This window comes from Marmota monax, unplaced genomic scaffold, assembly GCF_021218885.2.
Source record: "Marmota monax isolate L192 unplaced genomic scaffold, Marmota_monax_Labrador192_F-V1.1 WCK01_AAM20220418_F8-fsc00024, whole genome shotgun sequence".
Lineage (NCBI taxonomy): Eukaryota > Metazoa > Chordata > Mammalia > Rodentia > Sciuridae > Marmota > Marmota monax.
In genome coordinates, this window is record NW_026695224.1 from 21,221,604 (window position 1) to 21,244,715 (window position 23,112).

The following is a 23,112-nucleotide window of genomic DNA, read 5'->3' on the forward strand; positions in this document are numbered from 1 at the left end:
GACTTCCTTTGTTCCATATCCTCATCAGTTTGGGTTCTTTTCCATACAGGTGTCAATACTTGGGACCACAGGATAAAGAAAGTACTGTGTACTGCAGTGAGATACACAGAAATTTAAAGCACATTATCCTTCCTCCAAAAGTTAATACGTAGATTGATCATGTGACCTAGCAATTCCACTCCTAGGTATATGCCAAGAGAATTGAAAAAACTTGTACATCAATGTTCACAGCAGCATTGTTCATAATAGCCCAAATGTAGAATGCAGCATATCCATATATTACTCGGCCATAAAAAGAAATGAAACCCTGATACATACTACTGCATGAGTGAGTTTAGAAAACATGATGCTAGGTGAAAGAAGTCCATCACAGAAAGCCATTTATAATATGATTGCACGTATATGAAATGTCCATTTTAGACAAATTTATAGAGACAGAAAGTTGACTAGTGATTGCCAGGGGCTGGGGAAAGGGAGAAATTGGGAGTAACTGCTACCAGGTATGGGAGTTTCTTTTTATGTGTGTGTGATGCTGGAGATAGAACCCAAGGCCTCATATACGCTACACAAGTGCTCCACCACTGAGCTACATGCCCAGCCCTGGAGGGTTCCTTATTGAGGTGATGAAAATGTTCTAAAATTAATAACTTATAAGTTTGTGAATATACTAAAACACACCAAATTGTATTCTTTAGAAGGATGGATTTTATGTGAATTGTATCTTTCTTAATTAATTAATTTATTTTAATTAGGTATATATGACAGCAGAATTCATTTTGATTCATTGTACACAACTGCAGCACAACTTTACATTTCTATAGTTTGTACATGATATAGCGTCACACCGTACATACATGTACCTAGGGTTATGATGTCCATCTCATTCCATCAACTTTCCTGCCCCGTGAATTATGTCTTAATAAATAAAAACACAGCATCCTTATCATTCATTCATTTATTCAAAACACATGTAGTAAGTACCTAAGACATGCCCGACACTCCCCAGCTCGTTTTTGGGGTCCACAGAGGTCAATGCGTTTGCCACTTACACTGATCCTGACAGCTAACATGACACACTTTCAAAAGGAGTCATTGAAGAGAGTGTAGTGAAGTGACCATTTGCGGAAGCAAGGGCAGGGTGAGGACAGATCTGGTTGAAGGTGTGGTAAAGCAGTTCAGGCTTAATGGTAGATAGATGACCTCCATTGCTGCCCTGGACCTGAAAGTTACTGTCGTGAGCTGTCACAGAGGGTCGCAGACAGGAGCTGTGGAGGGACAGGGTCACATGACTTTGTTGTCCTCCAATTCTGTCTCCTTGTGCCTCCCATTAGAACACATAAAGTCAGGCACCTGGCATGGTCCCCATCAGTTGGCCTGAGACACAGAGAGACTGGGGAGAAGGCTGCAGAGTGAATCTGGAGATTCAAGAGGAGTGTATTAGGTACTCCTCTCCTCGTGGACCTCACATCTTGAGTGGGGAGGCAGAAGAATAAAAATCAATAATTACAGAATCTGATAGATAAACAGGCTGACCCAAGGGAGAGCATGTTGGTAGGTGGGTGGATGGGGGCACTTTGGATCTTGCGCCTGGGAAGGTCTTTCTAAGGAGGAGGTGCTGTTTGACCTGGGAGGCAAAGAATGGGCCCCAGGGCGTTGAATATGCCATTTGTGGAGATAGGGAACTTGCAGGAGGGACAGTTTGGGAGGAGGAAACCAAGAATCCCCTCTGGGGCATATTAAGAAGAGAGCATATGCATACACAAAAGAGGGACTGAGTGAGTCTCCAGGCTCCTGGCAGAGGTTGAGCCCAGAGGCTGGCTGTGGGCCGACACCCAGGGCCTGCCTTGGAAGCCAGGACTGCGCCCTCCCTGGAGGTTATACGGAGTGCTGGCGCAGCATGCTGGCTCCGGCTGCCTGTGCGCTCACAGGGCTCCTTCCAGTGCTTATTGGGATCTCTGCCATGTCCCAGGTCCTCCCCTTACAAAGGCAAGAAGGACCAGGGGAAGGGAGTATCCTAAACACCAAATGGGACACAGCCTTGAATAAGCAGGAGCTCCAATCTGATAGCTGAGGTGTCCCCAGGGAGAGTTGTGGGCTTTCCAACCATGAAAGGTCCCAAATCTACTTAGAATAGTACCAAGCCCCATGAGTAATACCGTGCTGCTTACAGCACCAACAGAGGAAAGCAGCCCAAACCCTGGCTGGAGCCACGTGACAAAAGCAAGAGAGGACTCTGGGTCCTCAGCTGACACATGGTTTCTCCCTTGATGGTCTTTGGGGCACCTCTGTCGCAGCAAAACCAGAACCCACCATTGGGAATGCTTCTAATCGGCACATCTTGGCACATGGTGGTATTTTCTTCCATAGAGGTCTCTCCCCTCTGGCTCCTTGCCCAGCCAGTTGCCCACAGACTGGAAAACAAAGGATCATTGCCTTCCCTGGAGACCTGGGCTTAAGGGATGGGTCTTGGGCAAGCTGGGCGGATGCTCTGTTGATTTTTTTTCCAAGTGCAGAGAATGTGACAGCCAATTCCTGTTGGAAATGGCTTTGTTTTCTTTGGAGCATGAAACACTTTTCCTTTCTTGTGATTGTTTGAGTTCAGGTCATGTTTAGGATGATGATTCGATAGCCTAATTACATGCCTGCCAGAACTGTGGTTCTTAACCTTTTGGGGAACAGATCCTGTTGCAACCCTGATAAAAACAAAACTTGAAAAACTATGGGTTCTTCTCCCTAAAACACATATACACTAAATTAAACATTTTTTGTTAGCCCTACCAGGTTAAGATCCCTTGAGCTAAGGAAAAGTTCTTCCTATTCCTCCTCATGTTCTGCACCAGCTTTCTCTTCAATCTGGATCTAAAAATCTACCTTGTTAGCTTTCACAGCATTTCTTGCCTGGCTCCTGCCTAAATTAATCCCATGTGTCCAGTCTGCTGAGGAGAAGGTCCTTCTAGCTTTGGACTGCCTCTGTTTGAAGGCTTCAGTCCAGCAACACTCCAATTTTTCAGGCAGCAGAATACTCCAGTGGGATTTATAAAGCCTTTGTCTCATCCATGCCTTTTTATTACAGAGGGGTCCAGGCCACAGGAGTCTTAGGCGATTCAAGAAGTGGCACCGTTTTGGATGAGGCTCTAGGGAGACAGGCGTTGTCTGGTTTTGTTAAATTCCAGAAGCAACTCACTTTGCCAAAAATGCCAAAAATAAAAGGACTGTCTAGACACTTACATATTCGAAGTTCTAATATGAAGAGAGACCTTACCCTGACATCACTGATTTATGTGTCCATGGTGAGACGAAGGGATTCAATTATTTAACAAATAAGGACTGTGTGCTCGCCATGTGCAGGCCCCTGGGGTAAATGGTGATAAGACACATTAAGTATACGAAAAATTTAGGTAGTGACAAATGCAAGGATGAAAATAACATGATCAGTGGTTATGGTGGTAGGGACATGATCAAAGATATCTCAATGGGATAGAAGCTGAAACCTGAATGCATTAGCACCCCTGCCCTACCACCTTATCCGCTACCTTTGGTTTCACTTTCTGTAGTTTCAGTTAGCGGTCAACAGCAGTCTGAAAATATTAAATGGAAAATTCCAGAAATGAACAATTCACAAGTTTTTAATTGCGCAGAAATCTGAGTAGCATGATGAAATTAAATGCTGTCCTACTCTCTCCCACCCAGAGTATGAATCATCCCTTTGCCTATTGTATCCACACTGTATATGCTACCCACCCATTATTCACTTGTGAGGTATTTGGAGAGATCACATTTACACAACCTTTTTAAAAATTTTTGTTTCATAAGTTGGGCATTGTGGCGCATGCCTGTAAACCAAGTGCTTTCGGAGGCTGATGCAGGAAAATCGCAGATTCAAAGCCAGCCTCAGCAAAAGGGAGGCACTAAGCAACTCAGTGAGACCCTGTCTCTAAGTAAAATACAAAATTGGGATGGGGATGTGGCTCAGTAGTCGAGTGCCCCTGAGTTCAATCCCCAGTACCCCTCCAAAAAATATCTGTAATTGTAGATGGACAGAATGCCTTTATTTTATTGTATTTTTATGTGGTGCTAAGGATCAAACCCAGTGCCTCACACATGCTAGGCAAGCACTCTGCCACTGAACTATAGCCCCAGCCCTTACACAGCTTTTAATATAGCATATTGTTATAATTGTTCTATTATTGTTGTTAATCTCTTACTGTAGTAAACTTATAAATTAAACTTATCATAGATATATATGTATAGGAAAATACATATAAGGGTTCAGTGCTACCTAAGGTTTCAGGCATCCACTGGGGGTCTTGGGATATACCCCTGGTGGATAAAAGGATAGTACAGAATTGAAAAGGGAGCATTCATTTGAAGGAGGAGAGCTTCAGTTAGTGGGAACAGGTGCTGCAAAGACCCTGATGCTGGAACAAGTTGGCCTGCTTGAGGAGCCCCAAAACACAAGTGGCTGGCATAGGGAGTTATGGGGGAATAGGAAGTGAGTAAAGAGGTGGGTGGGGCTAGGCCATTTGGGGAATTCATAGGTTGGGAAAGGAATGGGGATTTTATTGCAAGTGTGCAGACTATGGAGAGTATCCAGCAGGGCACTATTTGCATGTTTAGAACCGGTCTCTGTGTAGAGGAGCATATTGGAGAGAACAAGAATAGAAGAAGGGACCTGTGAGAAGCTGATGAGTAGCCTGAGTGAGCAGGGCTGTGGTGCCTTGGTCCTCTTCGGTGACAGTACGAATAGAGAGATGTGGACTGTTTTCCAAGTGAACACACCTGGTACAGACAAATCCCTTCTCCCTATACATACATAATTTGTTACAAATGCATGGTGATTAAGACCCTTAGAAATTTTCACATCATACATTTTACAAAGATCAAAGTTACCATGCTCTTCCCTGTCCAAAGTTTCCAGTATCAACCCTCCTAGGAAAATGAAAATAACACGAATCCTGTCAGATGCAGTAGTGCAAGCCTTGTAATCCCAACAGCTCAGGAGGCTGAGGCAGGAGGATCACAAGTTCAAAGCCAGCCTCAGCCACTTAGTGAGGCCCTAAGCAACTCAGCAAAGACTCTGTCTCTAATAAAATATAAAAAGGGGCTGGGCATGTGGCATGGTGCTTAAGTGCCCCTGGGTTCAATTCCTGATCCCCCACCCCACCCCCCCACCCCTGCCAATAAATAAATAAATAAATAAATCTTTCCTAAGAGCAAGTTGCTTGGATGATCTTTTCTCTGCACTCTGTCAATCTTTTGGCAGGAAGGAAGAGAGACAGAATAGATAGGTGTTAAATGCCAGCCACATACTTTGATCTCATCTAATCTAACAATAACCTACAAGACTAAGGTTATTAGCCTTGCCTTGTTTGTTTTGGTTTTTATTTATTTATTTATTTTTCTAGATGAGGAAACTATTCAGAGAAGTTAGGTAAGTTGCCCAAGGTCACATAGTTAGCAAGTGACAGAGCTGAGATCCAATCCTACATCTGTCTGATTCTAATTTTTCTCTGCAATATTTCTGGGTGGTAGGACAACTTCAGCACGTTGAGAAGGTCCTAATAACACAGAGGCTTCCTGGATTTTAGCTACACCTTGAATGAAAACTGGTCTCCTTTGGGACTGCAAGGGCTTGTTCACATCAGGGGGTGTGCAGTTTTTAAAGTTCTTCCCCAATGGTCAAGATTTATATGCCAAGGAATCTAATGAAGAAAGAGGGAGTTTGGATCCTGAGATAAACAAGCTCATTATCTAGCAACAAATCAACTAGGGTTAAAACTATTAAGGCTGACAGAAAGGTAGAGCCAATGGCATCTCTCTGGATTTTTTTGAAATGAGAAATTTATGGTGGCTACCAGTGTATCATGGAGGAGCACCCAGGATTCAAGGACCTCATGACAAAGAAATCCTGTCCCTGCTCCTCTGGAGCCAGCAGGAGGACTTTAGACAGTGCCAGTGTCTCTAGAAAGACCCCAGGGCCCACAGCACAGGACTGTGTGTTACCTCATGCTCCTTCAGATCCCAGTACTCCCCCCACCCCCAGTGCTAGGGATGGAACTCTTGCATACTGGCAAGTGCTCTGTCACTGAACTACAACCCAGCTCCTGGTCTCAGGACTTTTGAGAACAACTCAGAAAAGACTAGGCCTCATAGGTTCAACCCGGCCTGATTGTCCAGGACTGTCAGGAAAAGGCTGGGACGGCATTCCTGGAGAAGGCATGTCAGAAAAGCCAGATGGTGACATATATCAATGGACTGCTCACAATGGCTACAGAGCATACATCACTGTGCCCCTCTGGTGCTTGTAGCTCTCTGGTGGGTGCCTGTGCCCACTGCAAGCTCCTTGGAGGGAGGACTGTGTTTTGCTAATATTATTTTTTCCCTCTTACTTCCAGTATTTTTCTGTGTGTGAATGAATTAGCTTAGAGTGACTGACAAATCCTATGTCTTCCACAACTTGACTCTTCAAAAGGAATCATAAGCCCATAATGAGGAAACAGGTATTCTGAAGAGTATATTTTGGAACCAGATAGATCTAGTTTCCAGGAGGTCTGACAGGGTGGAGAAAATGGGGCATGTTGTAAATTATGGCTATAAGGAGAAAATGAGATTATGCATTAGCATAGGACCTGGCACAAGGCAGCCCTCAGAAGGAGTGAATAACATTTCTACAGTCACCATGAACGGCTTGTGTGATATTTTGTGTCTCAACAGGGAATTTCGGTATTTTATTATTTTATTTTGCTACCTTATCTCTTTATCTATTTATTTATTTTTGTTTATTTATTTATTTTGCAGTACTGGGGATTGAACCCAGGGTCTTGAATACCTAGGCAAGCACTCTACCACTGAGCTATATCCCTTGCCTTTTTTCTATTTTGAGACTGAGTTTGCTAAATTGACCAGGTTGTCCTCGAACTTGGAATCCTCCAATCTTATCCTCCTGAGTCACTGAGATTATAGACATGCACCACCACGCCCAGCTGTATATATCTTTAAATGTAACTGAAACACAACTTTCATGAAATAATATGCATGATAAAATCTGACATTTTCTATTCTGGTCAATTTTGTTGAAAAACATACTGAAGGGCACAGGAAAACTTTTTTAGGTGACAGTTTCCTATTTTGATTGGAGTGGTGGTGGGAGGTATTTGTGAAAAATAAACATACATTATTACATATAAAGTAGATCTCAATATTTTTTAATCCTCTAATTTTTATTGCAATATAATTTATATCCTATACAATTCACCCCATTTAGAGTATACAACTCAGTGGGGTTTTTTTCAGTATATTTACAGAGTAACCAATTAATCCATTATCTAATTCCAAAGTATTTTCATCACTCCAAAAAGAAACTCCATATCCACTAATAGTCACTCCCGTGTTCCCATCCCAGGCCCCTGACAATCACTTATCCCTTTCTATCTTCAAGGATTTCCTGGTTCCAGTCCAATAGGGTCAGGAGAGATGACTTTGAGACTAGACCAGGCACTGAACCTCCCAGTGAGAGGACACACCTACCTACCATCTGTACAAAGCCCTGAGCTGGAGTTTCTCTATTTGGTCCAAGTGTTGGGTGGTGAATTCCAAGAGCATCAGAGACACCTGTAAGTGACTCATACCCTATGTCCCCACTTCCTTTCTAGACCCACCCAGGCCCACTCAGTCCTGTGGAAATGTTCTTTACCTCACTCCCCTGTGGAAGATAAGAGCACTCAGGCACCCAGTGAAGGAGTGGGGAACAGACTCTCCAAGGTCAACAAGGCATACCCATCTCAGAAATGCAAAGAAGGTAGGGAAGGTGTAGGAATGTATTCAGCAAGGTGGAGGCTGGAAGAAGGTTTGGAACTGAGATTAGACAGAGGACTCAGTATAGGTGTTGCTGTCGGCTACATGGAAGAAGGAGAGAAGGACCTATCATGACTTTAGGGGACTGGTGTCCACATCCCTACCTCCCTCCTAACTCAGGCTCCACCTGGTACTTTGGAAATGCTCCTTACTTCACCCACTCTGCCTTGGAAAGGTGTGGACATCGAGGGCCCTGGGGGAGGGGGAAGGCAAGAAGAAAGTGCCTCCACAAAGTTGATGAGGCAAGCCCAACCCAGAAACCTCCATATCTGGCTTTTAGGAGGTGGCAACTGGCAGCATGGGTGGAGCTGAACTAGTCCAATGGTGCCAGCTCAGCGATCATTTGGAAATGGGAGGTTTCGAAGGAGATGTGGAAGTGTTATCAAGAGATGCCTGGAGAGTAAGAGAAAAAACTCTTGGGATTTTTGCATGGTAGCACACACCTATACTTCCAGCGATTTGGGAGGCAGAGGCAGAAGCTTTGGCAACTGAGCAAGAGCAGAAAGGGCTGGGGATGTAAAGCAAACCCTGAGTTCAATCCTTAGTACTGGGCCGGGAGAAGAAGCTCTCTTTTCCCAGGTTTTACCACCAGGAAGAGAGGGAGGATTCTGGTGGTAGAGAAGGAATGAATGCACAACAAGATAAAATGCCTGAGAGATGTTGGTACTGGAAAAAAGTACACCGTGGAGCATAAGTGCCTGCAATCCTATCTATATAATAAAGATACGTGTAATTATCAGAACAGACCCAAGCCTGGAAGGATTCTCACCAATCTGCCAAATGTAACCTAAAAGGAAAAGAACTTCACAGTTTACTCTTAGTCTTTTTTAATTTTTTTAATTGTTTTTTAGTTGTAGATGAACACAATACCTTTATTTTATGTATTTTTCTTTTTATGTGGTGTTGAGGATCAAACCAGTGCCTCCCACGCGCTAGGCAAGCGCTCTACCACTGAGCCACAACCCCAGCCCTTAAATATTTTTTTAATATTTATTTTTTAGATGTAGTTGGACACAGTACCTTTATTTTATTTATTTATTTTTATGTGGTGCTGAGGATCGAGCCCAGGGCCTCGCATGTGCTATGTGAGCGCTCTACCGCTGAGCCACAACCCCAGCCCCTTAGATTTGTTTTTAAAGAACTGTATACTTTTTGTGTAGTTAATAAAGCAAGATATAGCCAGGTGTGGTAGCAAATACCTGTAATTCCAACAACTAAGGAGCTTGAGGCAGGAGAATCGCAAGTTTGAGGCCAGCCTCAGCAAAATAGCAAGGCCCTAAACAACTTAGTGAGACCCTGTTTCAAAATAAAAAAAAGAACTGGTACATGACTCAGTGGTAAAGTGCCCATGGATTTAATCCCCATTTAAAGAAAAAACAAGGGGCTGGGATTGTGGCTCAGTAGTAGAGCGCTTGCCTAGCACGTGTCAGGCACTGGATTGGATTCTCAGCACCACATACAAATAAATAAATAAAATAAAAAATTTCATCAACAACTAATAAAAATATTTTTTAAAAATAAATAAAAATTAAAAAAAAAAAAAAACAAGATAATTCTAAAAATATCTTTAATCTAGCTGTGCACTGTGTCGCATACCTGTAATCTCAGCAACTCAGGAAGCTGAGGCAGGAGGATGCAAGTTCAAAGCCAGCCTTAGCAATTTAGCGAGGTCCTAAGCAATTAACTGAGACCCTGTCTCAAAATAAAAAGGGCTGGCGGAATGTTAAAAAAAAAATCTTTATTTTTAAATATTTATTTATTTATTTGTTTGATTGTTTTGGTATTGGGGATTGAACCCAGGGGTGCTCACCCATTGAGCCACACACCCCAGCCCTATTAAAAAAATTTTAAAAAATTTTTAGCTGTAGGTGGACACAATACCTTTGTTTTATTTTTATGTGATATTGAGGATCAAACCCAGTGCCTCATGCTAGGTGAGCATTCTACCTCTGAGCCACAAAGCCAGCTCCAAAATTATTTTTTATTTTGAGACAGGGTCTCACTAAGTTGCTTAAGACAATCCGAAGTTGCTGTGGCTAGCTTTGAATTTACAATCTTCCTGCCTCAGCCTCCAGAGCCACTGGGATTATAGGTGTATGTCACCATGCTGGCTAAACTATTTTTAGATGGGTAATACATTCACATAGAATATCTCTTTCCCATTCTTGTCCTCATGATATAGCTAAATAATATTCCTAATTTCTTAGGTATCCTTCTAGAATTGCTTTATGCATCTGTAAGGAAATTTATATAGAATTTTATTTTGTAAATAGGGATCTTTGCTATATTGCCCAGGCTGGTCTTGAACTTTGAGCTCAAGGCATTCTCCCTACTTCAGCCTCTCCAGGGCTAGGATTGAAGATGTACCCAGCTGTAGAGAGATTCTTAATACATCTCCATTGAGCACTAGCTCTAGGAAGAAAATCACAATTCAAACCCAATGACCCGGCATAAGGGCCCTGAAGAATTCCCATAAGCAAATATATCTACAGGGTGACTAAAGGGAGTAACCTTTAGTCACCCTATAGATAACCTTTCAGTGTTGTTGGGTTTTTTTTTTTTTTAGTATTTTTTTCACATCTTTATTTTTTTATGTATTTTTATGTGGTGCTGAGGATCATACCCAGTGCCTAACACCTGCAAGGCAAGTGCTCTACCACTGAGCTATAGCCCAGCCCCTCGATTTTTTTTTTTTAAACATGAAATATGTGCATATAAATATATACCAGCTGTATATTTATGTGTGTCTTAAATGTATAGTTATTAAATTGTAGATAAAATATACTTATTTTTACATATATGTGTTTATACATTATATAATTTATATATGCTCATTATAAAGGAGTCAAGAAATAAAACAGAAATCAAATCACCCCAAATTTCTCCACCTCAAAATAATGATAATTAACATTAATTAAATATTATTCCAGGGCTGGGGATGTGGCTCAAGCGGTAGCGCACTTGCCTGGCATGCGTGAGGACTGGGTTCGATCCTCAGCACCACATACAAACAAAGATGTGTCCGCCGAAAACTAAAAAACAAAATAAATATTAAAAAATTCTCTCTCTCTCTCTCTCTCTCTCTCTCTCTTTAAAAAAAAAAAAAATATATTATTCTGGACCAGTGCTGTCCAATAGAACTTTCTGAGGAAATGGAAATGTCCTCTCTGCTGTCAATTAGTAGCTATATATGCTTACTGAGCACTTGAAATGTGGCTACTGAAATTGAGGGACTGAATTTTTATTTTTTAAATTAACTTAAACTTGGGCTGGGGTTGATAGAGCAGTGATAGAGCACTCGCCTAGCAAGTGCGAGGCTCTGGGTTTGATCCTCAGCACCACATAAAAATAAATAAAATAAAGGTATTGAAAAAAAATAACTTAAACTTAAATATACATAGCTATGTGCAGCTAACCCCTGCTAAAATGAACAGCACAGTTCTCAACCCTTTCCCGTTGTGGATGTGTGGTGAAAGAATATAAAGAAAGGCCAGGGGATGTGGGTCATTTTGGCAATGCCTCCCCAAATCCTCATAGGTGTGATTATTAGATTATTAGTTAACATAGGATTGTAATTTTAGAAATTATCCTGAAGAAATGGTTAAGAAGTTGCTCAAAATCTGCCTCTGGTTCCTAGGGTTGTGGCTCAGCGGTAAAGGGTTCACCTAGCACGTGTGAGGCCCTGGGTTCCATCCTCAGCTCTGCATTAAAATAAAGGTATAAAAGAAAAATCTGGCTCTAAAAGTATTTATTACCATAAAAAACTAGAACATTGGAGGAAAATATTTACCAACATGGGAATATGTTCACAACTGTCTATTAAATGAAAGGCAGATTACAAAATCAGTATGATTTTATTAAAACAGAAATCCCTTGGGGCTGGGGATGTGGCTCAAGCGGTAGCGTGCTCGCCTGGCATGCGTGCGGCCCGGGTTCGATCCTCAGCACCACATACAAACAAAGATGTTGAGTCTGCCGAAAACTAAAAAATATTTTTTTTTTTTTTTTAAGAGAGAGAGAGACAGAGAGAATTTTTTTTTTAATATTTATTTTTCAGTTAATAAGAGTTAGCATCCAGCTGTGAACTTATCGGTGATTTTTCTATTTCCCTCTGCATCTCGATCTGTACTTTCTAACATTCTATGGTGAACACATATACCTTTGTAATAAGAAAAAAAATATTAAAAAAAGAAGGATCCTTGTTGTATCATAACACTTCAGAGCTAGAAGGAACTTCAGAAACAAAGGCACACATGGCTAGTTAGTGGCAGAAACCCAATTTTTCTAACTACACACAAACATCTTCTAGAGCCAAGGAGAAAATATTGCTGGATTGGCTCCTATTCTGGATCACCCCTGGCCAGGACAAGCCCTCTCAGTGTAGCAATTCAGAAGTGCATTTGGGGAGGAAAAAACAAAGGGTATTAAGAATAATTGTCAACAAGATACAAAACATCATAAAAAATTTCCCTGACGAACCACAGACATCATAATCTTTGCTATAACTGAGCTTCCTCCCCCACAGAGGCCCCCAGTTGGGATGCCAGCAGGGACACCCTCCAGGACTCCCTGTCCAGCCAGTGTGTGGGAGAGAAGTCTCTGTCCCTTGCAGGAGGAAGCCTACTGGTTGTCCCTACATTTTGGCTCTTCTTCAAAGTCCGTCCTCTTTCAACATTCTTAACTGAATCCTTAAGTGCCTACCTCAGATGTCCTTTCATTTTATTCAGCCTTTGTCTTTGGCATTCGTGCTCAACTTTGGAAGTAGCTGCACTTTATTATATGAGATGACTCTTGCCACCTCACAGCTCTGTGGCTCTGTTCATTTATCAAAAAAATGTTTTTTTCAGCATCTAAGCACCAATAGACACACAAATGCTCAAAAAGATATTTATCCCAGAGAAATGAAAACAAATGACCACAAAAAAAAAAAAAAAAACTTGCATAAGAATATTCACAGCAACTTTATTTATAATAGTGCAAACTGGTAACAACTCACAGATCTATCCAAAGAGAAAAGAGAAACAAACTGTGGCCTATGCATCCATATTGCCCACCAGGAAAGAGAGAGGACAAACCACAGCATGGACAAAGAATAGCATGGAAAATGGAAAATGCATCATACTCAATGAAAGAAGCTAGGAACAAAGAAGGAGGGCAACTCTTTTTTATTTCATTTATTTGAAGTCTTCGAAGAGGTTTGTGTTGTTCTTGTTTTGTTTGTTTGTTTTGGTACTGGGGATTGAACCCAGGGGCACTTAACCATTGAGCCACATCCCCAGCCTGGTTTTGTTTGTTTGTTTTGTTTTGTTTCGTTTTTGAGACAGGTTCTTGCTAAATTGCTGAGACTGGTCTTGAATTTGCAATCCTTCTGCCTCAGCCTTCCAAGTCACTGGGATTACAGATGACCACGCCTAACCTTTTAGGACAGATTTTAAAAATATATATCAGAGTGGGGCATGGTGGCACAGGCCTTTAATCCCAGCGACTCGGGAGGCTGAGGCAGGAGGATTGCAAGTTGAAAGTCAGCCTTAGCAACTTAGAGAGGCCCTGAACAACTTAGCAAGACCCTGTGCCAGAGTAAAAAATAAATAGGGCTGGGGGATGTGCCTTTGTGGTTATGCACCCAGGGGTTCAATCCCTGATACCAAAAATAAAAATGAAAAATAAATTTAAAAATTCTGAATAGTGGTTGTCTCTGGATAGAGTGGAGGTCCTAGCTAAAATAGGAGGAAGACAGTGGAAGATAGCAATATAGATGGCAATGTTCCGCATCGTGAAAGGGACATTGACACAACTATATCTGATGTGTTCAAATTGTGTATGTGGGGGGTGGGTGTGGCTCAGTAGTAGAGTTCATGCTTAGCATGTGTGAGACAGGTGTGGTGGTGCATGCCTGTAATCCCAGCAACTCAGGAGGCCAAGGCAGGAGGATCTCAAGTTTGAGGCCAGCCCCTGCAACTCAGCAAGTCTCTGTCTCAAAACAAAAAATAAAAGGGATGGGCATGTAGCTCAGCAGTATAGCACTTGTCTACCTACCATGTGTAAAAATAAATAAATAAATAAAAGTTTAAAAAAAATCAGATAATTATTTGTTGACTACAATGTAGGTGAATTGGAACCCTTGTGCCCTGTTGGTGAGGATATAATAAAATATTATAGCTACTATGAAAAAACAGTATGGTGGTTTCTCAAAAAATTGAACACAGAATTACAATATGATTCAGTAATGTCACTTTTGTGTACTTTATATTTTATATTTTGTGTACATTATACCCAAAAGAAGTGAAAGCAGAGGTATCTGTATATCCTTGTTCATAAAAGTATTAACAATAGCCAAAAAGTGGTCTGATGCAGAGATGCACACCTGAATCTCTGGGATTCAGGAGGCTGAGGCAGGAGGATCACAAGTTCAAGGCCAGCCTCAGCAATTTAGCAAGACTCTCAGCAACTTAGTAAGACCATCTCAAAATAAGAAATAAAAAGGATTGCTACTGGATTCAATCCCCAGTACCATCCCCCAGATAAATAAACAATGACAGCAACAACAAATCAATCGCCAAAAAGTGGAAGCAACACAAGTGTCCATGGACAGATGAATGGATGGGCAAACTGTGATGTATGCATATAAGAAAATTTTATTCTAGCTAAAAAGGAAGGAAATTCTGGCACATATTGCAACCCAGATGACCTTTGAGGTCCTTGTGCTAAATGCAATAAAGTTGTCACAAAAAGACAGATATCATATGATTCCTCTGATATGAGGTATCTTATAGTCAAATTCATAGAAACGGAAGGTAGTCTGGGGTTATCAGGGTCTGGGGTAGGGGAGAATGGGCAGTTGTTTGACGGCTGGAGTGTTTCCTTTTGTAAGATGAGACCCTTCTGGAAGGGGTCTCTGCACAGCAATGTGAATATACTTAACATGGAACTCATGCCCAGAGCCACTCCTGTGGGTTCAAACACTGATTCCACCACTACCTGGCTGTCGTCCTTCATGGGGTGATGTCAACCCTTGTGGAGTCTTCCCCTGTAAAGTGGGATCATCCTGGGACCTTCCTCATGGGGACACTGAGGATGAACTGAGATATTCCATACAAAATACTCCACTTACCCCTAGCCGCTGGTTGTAGATGTTGCTACTCTTATAATAAGAGTTAGAAGTAAAGGTGGATCATTCAGTGGTTCAAGGGTGTCTTTCAGAGGCAGACAGCCTGAATGCAAACCCTGGTTCCTGCAGTGTCTTTTTATAAAATCTCGGACAATTCACTTGAACGCTCCGGAGCCTCAGTTTAGTTAGCTACAAAATGCCCATCATCAGAGGGCGGTGCGTACTCAAAGCCTGGCACAGTGCGGGCACACGGTAAGCCTTGGCCAGTGGAAGCTGAATGGGGAAAGAAGTTTCCCGGCGGAGTCCAGAGGGGGAGCAAATACAACTCCTGGGCATTGGAGGAGGCCACAGAGAAGGGCCTGCTGTGGCTTCTGGGCTGAGTTCCACTCATGGGCCTGCTTGCTGCACAGCCCTGCAAGGTCCAGTGTGACTTCCTCCCCCTTCCCGCAAGGTCCTCCCAGGTCCCCAGTGTTGGAACAGAGCCTCTGTCTGCTGTTCTCCCACTGTTCTGTCTGATTAGGCCCTTATCTCGGCAGCTCTGCCCCGCTTGGCTGCCTGTCATATTCAATTTCATTCCAGGGCACTCATCCCACTCTGGACCCAGTGTCCCTGAGAATGAGGTTCTGGGGACCCAGGGCCTGGTCTCCATCATCCTGCGTTCCCACAATCCTGAGCAGTATGTCTGGAACACAGCCGTTTCTCCGGATGAGGAGGCTAAAGAGAATAAAATTAATGAGAAACTAGCTTCCGGGCCTTGATGTAGTTGGATTTCAAGGCACTAAGAAACACCCACATGCCTCCCCCTTCAAAAATACCTTCTCCCTTAGGACTCTCTTTTGCCCCAAATTCTATGATTAAAGCTTCATTTCTTTGGCTGAAGCCAAATAGGGACCTTGTATCTGATAAAAATGCAGCATTCTGTCTCAGACAGAGTCCTAGCAGGAAACAGAAGGCACATTCAAAAGTGCTTAACTGAAAAAACAAATTAAAAAAAGAAAGAAATGAGTGAAAGGGATATTTACAGTGAAGTGGGCAGGATAAATGGAACCAGCAAGGTGGGTGAGGCACCCTGGGCCTTGCCACAGCCTTGCCACAGCAGGAAGCTGTCAGTTCCCCAGGGCGGGGGTGGGGGGTGGGGGGGTGGGTGGAAGGGAGCACTGACGTGGAGCTGAGAGGGGCCGCCTTAAGGGGACTGGGGCCCCAGAGGTTTAGCTACTGCCCAGTGATACAGATTGAAGCAGGCATGAATATCTCCTCGCTGTTCTCCTCAGTTTCCCAGGAGGCCCCCCACTAGCCACACCCAACCAAAAGCCAGAGGGCAAAGGGACCTGGGTAATGCAGTCAGTCCCCAGGGGTCAGACTCCCAGGGGCACAGAAGACTAGAAAATGGATCTGGGCCAGGGCATGGTGGCACACATCTGTAATCCCAGTGACCTGGGAGGCTGAGTCAAGAGGACAACAAGCTCAAGGCCAGCCTCAGCAATGTAGTGAGGCTCTAAGCAATTTAGTAAGTCCGTGTCTCAAAATAAAAAGCAAAAAAGGCCTGAGGTTGTAGCTCAGTGGTAAAGTGCCCTTGGGTGAAAACCTTAGTACCAAAATAAGAAAAAAGAAAATGGACCTGGATTGATGGTAGAAGAGGGAAAATAATAAGCCTTCAGAAGTGGCATATTTTATTACAACTCAGTGTAAATAAAGACATCAGGCTGGGCACAGTGGCGCATACCCGTAATCCCAGTGGCTCAGGAGGCTGAGACAGGAGGATCACAAGTTCAAAGACAGCCTCAGCAAAAAACGAGGTGCTAAGCAACTCAGTGAGACTCTGTCTCTAAATAAAATACAAAATAGGGCTGGGGATGTGGCTCAGAGGTTGAGTGCCTCTAAATTCAATCCCCAGTATAAAAAAAAAAGATATCAGATCCTTAAAGAAGAAGAAGAGGAAAAGGAAATTGGAGACCATTATATGAGGAAAGAAGGCCACTGACTGAGGGAAAAGTGCCTCTCCTCTTACTCCTTCTCCAAATAAAGGACCTTGCATGGTCCCAGTAAGGGTTCTGGAATTTCCACATGGAAGGATCTAAGGACAGAACTATGGACCAACAGGGAAACCACAATTGTGTAGTAAACACTGGGACTTGACTTAGATTTGAGTAGCTGGGAGTTGGGTACTGATGAAGACTGTGGGGACACTAGGTTTCTCCCCAATCTCAACATCTTTTCCCTCCTTCTCCCACCTACCTCAGCTTTATTATTCGCTAGGCCAATGACTTTGGGCATGTTACTGGCCTCTTGGCTACAGTCTGGGTCTGGAATGTCCCCCACAGACCCACATGTTAAAAGCTTGGTCCTCAGCTTGAGGCCACTGGAAGGTGGGCCTTTAAGAGGTGGGGCCTAGTGGGAGGTCTTAAGTCACTGAGGGTGTGGCCTCAAGGGGATTGTGGGAAACTGGGCTTTTTCTCCCCCTCTGCTTCCTGGTGTCATGATGTAAGCTGGCTGTTCCAATATGGCTCCCTGTCATGATCTGCTGCTCTGCCACAGGCCCAAAGCAATAGGGCCAATTGATCATGGCCTGGAACCTCCAAAACTGTGAGTCAAAGTAAACTTTTCCTTTTTTTAAGTTGATCATGTCATATATTTTGTTACAGTAATGAAAAGCTGACTCGCACATTCTCTGTGCCTCAGTTTCCTCATCTGTCAAGTGAGCACCAAGGTCATAGGGTTATTAGAGGGATTACGAGTTACTGTCTATAAAGTGCTGAGGACAGAACTTGGTAAGCACTAAGAAAGCATTTGCTATGGAAAATTTGCTATGTGCTAGGGCCTGTGATTTATTTGCCTAATCTCAGGTAATCAGGAAGGCCTGTGAATGGTAAACAGCAGGAGGCTGATCTTCCCCCCACATGCTTGAGAGCCAGCAGAGAAAGTTCTTTGTCCCCAGGAGGAGGCTGTCTGGGCTATAGGCCATCAGAATCAGTAACCACTTTCATGAGAACTAGAAAGATCTCTCTCCCCAGGGGCTCTGTGATTGATTCTCTTGTTGGGGAATCTCCCTGACCTCCTCCTCTTTGAAGCCCCAGGGCTGAGTGCCCTCTGCGCTTCCTCTCACTACTAATTGGAAGTCAGTGGGTTGGCTCTGGCAGGCAGATGGTGATACCCAGGCTGGGCTGGCATTGAAACTATTTTATAGAGTTCATAGTGAGTTCTGAAGGCTGAAGGGCCAGTGTGTTTAACTCAGGCATTCTCTGGTACTTGATCAGAGCATCTGTTTCTTATGTCAGCGGGGCTCTCACCTGCCCCTTCCCTCTCCAGTGGAGAAAGGGACCCTGACATCTGAGACTGAGTAGCATCTTGGGGAGGTTTCTCTCTGGGCCAGGTCAGAGTAAATAAGTGAAGTCTGAGATGTTCTTGGAGATATTGGGAATTTTGCCCCCGGGTTTCCTGGCCAGGCTGCCTCTGACCTGAAAGGGGTGGGGGAAGTTTCATCTTCTGGCCCAGGCCGCAATTCAGTGGAAGGAAGAAATCAATCTTGCAGAGAAAGCTCAAGTGAGTGGTATTATTTCCCAGCCTGGGGCCACATAGAGGGGAACCATTAAAGTGTTCCCAGTCCCAAGGGAAGGGTTAGAATGTGTTGAGACTGTCACTTTCAAGGGCTGACTCTGGGGTTCCAAGGTCAGTGAAAGATTTTGGTATTTCTGGGGTCCCTGACATCTATGAGTTACACACTCAGACACTTGTCACCTCCAGCACCAAGACAGTGGCAGCGCATTCATGCAGGTGACAACTGACCATCTGACTTCCATTTACCTTTCACATTTTGTCTTGTCCTTGACGGAAGAGCTTCAAGAGGGTCTTTTTTCTTTTCTCTTGAACTTCTTATTTTGAAACAATTTAAAATTTACAGAAAAACTGCAAATATAGTATAAGAACTCCAGTATGCCCTTCACTGAGATCCTATTATTGTTGTTGTTGTTATTATTATTTAGTACCAGGGATTGAACCCAGGGGTGCTTAACCACTGAGCTACATCCCCAGCCCTTTTTATTTTTTATTTTTGAGACAAGGTCTTGCTGAGTTGCTTAGGCCCTTGCTAAGTTGCTGAGGCTGATTTTGAACTCAGGAATCTCCTGCCTCAGCCTCCCAAGCTGCTAGGATTACAGGTGTGCACCACCATGCCCAGCCCTCATTCATTATTAACCTTTGATGCATCTGTTCTCTCCCTCTGTCTACACATGCACACACACACACATACGTAAGTGTTTGCATATAGTCATCTCTCAGTATTCACGGGGGATTGGTTCTAGGATCCCCTAAAGATATCAAAATCCATAAGGGCTCAATTCCCTTGCATAAGTGGCATAGTATTTGCATAAAACCTACACATATCTTCCTATATATTTTAAATCATCTATTTTCGTGCCTAACAACATATTTCATACCATATACAATTGTTAGACTGTATTATACTGTATTGTTTTGGGGAAATGACACAGAAAGTAGTCTGTGCATGTTCAGTATAGATGAAAGTTTTTCTAATATTTTCATCTATGGTTGGTTGAATCCAAAGATATGAATCCCACAGAGATAGAGGGCCAACTCATTGTAGGCTTTTTTCCTGAACAATTTGAAGGTTAAGTTTTAGAAACATTTGTCCCTTTTTAATTTCATGTGTATTTCTTGCAAAAAATATGCTTCACTATATAAATACAATATAATAAAATTCAGAAAAAGTTAAAATTGCTCTAATATTATTATCTAATCTATAATTCATGTTCTAGTTCCACCAATTTCCACTAATGTACTTTATAGTTATTTTTCTTCCCAGTCCAGGGGCTAATCCAGGATAAGCTTTACATTTTGTTGCCAGGCGCCTTTAGTCTTCTTTAATCTAGAATTATTCTTCAACCTTTCTTTGTCTTTCATGTCCTCAGGAATTTTCTAAATGAAAATAAATCTAAAAGCATTCTTGTGACTGTGACTTCTCTGAATGCCAACTCAAAGAAAAAGAAAGAAATCCTGTTCGGTTCCTTGCCTTTGAAGCCTCAGGACAGGTGGGTCTGACAACAATCTATTTTGGTCACGCCTGGGCATTTTTGGCTTATCCATCTACAGTAGTCTCAAATGATCCTGGGATTTGCTCTTGGGTACACAGTAGATACCTAGTAAGTACTTGCTGATTTTTCAGGGTAGAAGGTGGATTTAAATACTGTATTAAATAACCCAAACAACATTCCAGAAAGGTTCTGATGTTATAGATAGAGAGACAAAGGGTTGATCTTACAGAGGTGAATGCCAGGGTGCATTACTCCAATGGTGGCATTCCAGCTTGGAGTTCTTGATCTAATTCCTAATAACATAGTACGTTCAAGATCCTTCTCCTTAAATTATCCAGCTGAAGGTAGAAGCTCTACTGCAGGTTGTTTTATGCAAGAAGAGGAAACAAATTCCAGTGCTGTCAGGATCCTATAAACTTTGACATGTACTTTTTTTGTCATATAAACTTGCTCATCTCAGGAACAACAGATCAGAACTTTGAAATCAACCTATTTGTAAGATAGTCTCCAAGATGGGTTCCTAATGATCCTCTCCTCTCCTGGTATCTACTCCTTTGTCTAGTCCCCTACCACAAGAATTTGTGTTGATGTACGTTAACAATACAATATGGTGACAGTGACAGTGTGTGACTTCTGAGGCTTAGTCTTAAAAGATATGCAGCATCTGTCTTGATCTCTGGGATATCTTGTTTGGAGGAAGCCAGGTACATTGAGGACACTCAAGCCTCTCTGTGGAGAAGCCCATGTGGAGAAGAACTGAGTCCCTCAACCAGTAGCCAGCACCAACTTGCCAGTTAAGTGAGTGGGCCACTTTATAATTATTATGTTTTGGTACCAGGGGTTGAACACAGGGGTGCTTAACTACTGAGCCACATCCTCAGCCCTTTTTATTTTATTTTAATTTTTCAACATTTTTTTAGTTGTTGATGAACCTCTATTTTATTTATTTATATGCAGTGCTGAGAATCAAACCCAGCCCCTCACACATGCTAGGCAAGCGCTCTATCCCTGAGCTACAATCCCAGACCCCTTTTTATTTTTTATTTTGAGACAGGGTCTCATTAAGTTGCTCAGGGCCTCGCTAAGTTGTTGAGGCCAGCTTCAAACATGCAATCTTCCTGCCTCAGCCTCCTGAATAACTGGATTACAGGCATGTGCCACCACGCCCGACTGAGTGAGACACTTTAGAAATGGATCCTCCACCTGTAACATAGGCTGCTTAGGAGACTGAGGCAGGATTGCAAGTTTGAGACCAGCCTAAGCAATTTAGTGAAATCCTGTCTCAGAGTAAAATAGACAGTGCTGTGGATATAGTTCAATGGTAGAACACTTGCCTAGCATGTATTGGGCCCTGAATCTCCAGCACAAAAAAAAAAAAAAAAAAATCCTCCATTTGCAGCTGAGTCTTTTCTTTTGACCACTGCCACCATGACCAGCATCTGTCTGCAACATCATGAGAGACCTGAAGTTGCTCTCAAATTCTTTACTCACAGAAACTGTAAGAGATATAATTATTGTTATCTTAAGTCACAAAGTTTTGGGATACTTTTCTATGCAGCAATAGATAATGATACATTATTCTGTTGAAAGTGTAAAGGAGCAAATGACTCAGCCATTCTACTCCTACCAAGAGAAATAAAAACATTTCTGCACACAAAAATTTGTATACATACATTCATAGTAGGATTGTTCACAATAACCAAAGTGTTAAACCAAGCTGATCATTCAGCTGATGAAAGAATAAACAAAATGTGCATATACACAGAATGGAATGTTATTCAGTCATAAAATGTAATAAAGTTCTGCTGGGCATCATGGCACACACCTGTAATCCCAGTGACCTGACAGGCTAAGGCAGGAGGATTGTAAGTTCAGCTTCAGAGACTGTGTGAGGCCCTAAGTAACTTGGTAAGACCCTGTCTCAAAATAAAAAATAAAAGGGCTAGGGATGTAGCTCAGTGATTAAAGCGTCCCTGGGTTCAATCCCCAGTACAATCCCCCAAAATCAATATAAGAAACTAAGAATACGGTTGAGAAATCCAAAAATTTTAGTATATTTTGCAATGTTTTTTGGAATGCACATTGATGCATTCATTATGTAGCCGAAGCTTGAGATGGGTGAAATATTTGAATCTCAGATCTGATATTTTATGGCAGAGGATGATCAGAATGTATGCCATTTATGAAATATGTATTCCCCTTCATTCAATCCTGTTGCATGGAATAGTAGTAGAAGTGATGGATTAACCCAGAACCCTAGATTGAGGATCCAAGTTATGATATGTATTACCAATATCAATTTGATCAAGTCACTAAATGTCCTTGGATCTCACTTTTTTTTTTTCTGCGAAATGGGACTACAATTTACCTTAAATGCCATGTTATTTTATATTTTTGAAGGCTGGGGTATATCTTCGTGGAAAGTATGTACTTATTATGTGTAAGGTTCTATATCCCTGGCCCTTTTTTGTTGTTGTTGTTTGGTTTTTATTTTAATTTGAGATAGGGTCTTGCTAAGTTGCCCAGACTGGCCTCAAACTTGTGAACCTCCAACCTTAGCCTCCCCAGTGGCATGTTTAAACTGACTAAACTATACCCAGTTTAGTCTCTCATATTGAAATGAAGAAATTTAAGATCACTTTAACTGATGAATTTTTACTCTGGAATCCAGAAACCTGTTAGAATTCCTATTTATAAAACTGCTTGGGGCTGGGTTGCGGCTCAGTGGTAGAGTGCTTGTATAGCATGTGTGAGGCACTGGGTTCAATTCTCAGCACCACATAAAAATAAATAAAGGTCTACCAACAACTAATAAAATATTTAAAAACAAAAAACTGCTAAGTGAACTGTGCCAAGAATTCACCCAAAACCCTTACTCGTCTGCTTTTGGTGTAAGTAAGCAAGCCTTTCATGTATGAAAAAAATGCTATCATTGAGCCAATGTGGTGTTGCATGCCTGTAATCCCAGTGGCTCAGGAGGCTGAGGCAGGAGTATTGCAAGTTCAAAGCTAGCCTTAGCAACTTAGTGAGTCCCTGACTTAAAATAAAAAATTAAAAGGGCTGGGGATGGGGCTGGGATTGTGGCTCAGCGGTAGAGCGCTC

General features: G+C 42.4%; 1 long non-coding RNA gene across 2 annotated transcripts in view; it reads left to right on the forward strand.

Moving 5' to 3' along the window:
- The first annotated feature begins 17,436 nt into the window (after nt 1-17,436).
- The window catches only part of LOC124086544 (uncharacterized), a 46,533-nt gene continuing 40,857 nt past the window's right edge, over nt 17,437-23,112 (forward strand). For both annotated transcript variants that reach the window (XR_006849824.2, XR_006849825.2), the window contains exons 1-2: nt 17,437-17,545; nt 19,888-20,007. This is a non-coding gene — a long non-coding RNA (uncharacterized LOC124086544). The remainder of the gene's footprint in view (nt 17,546-19,887; nt 20,008-23,112) is intronic.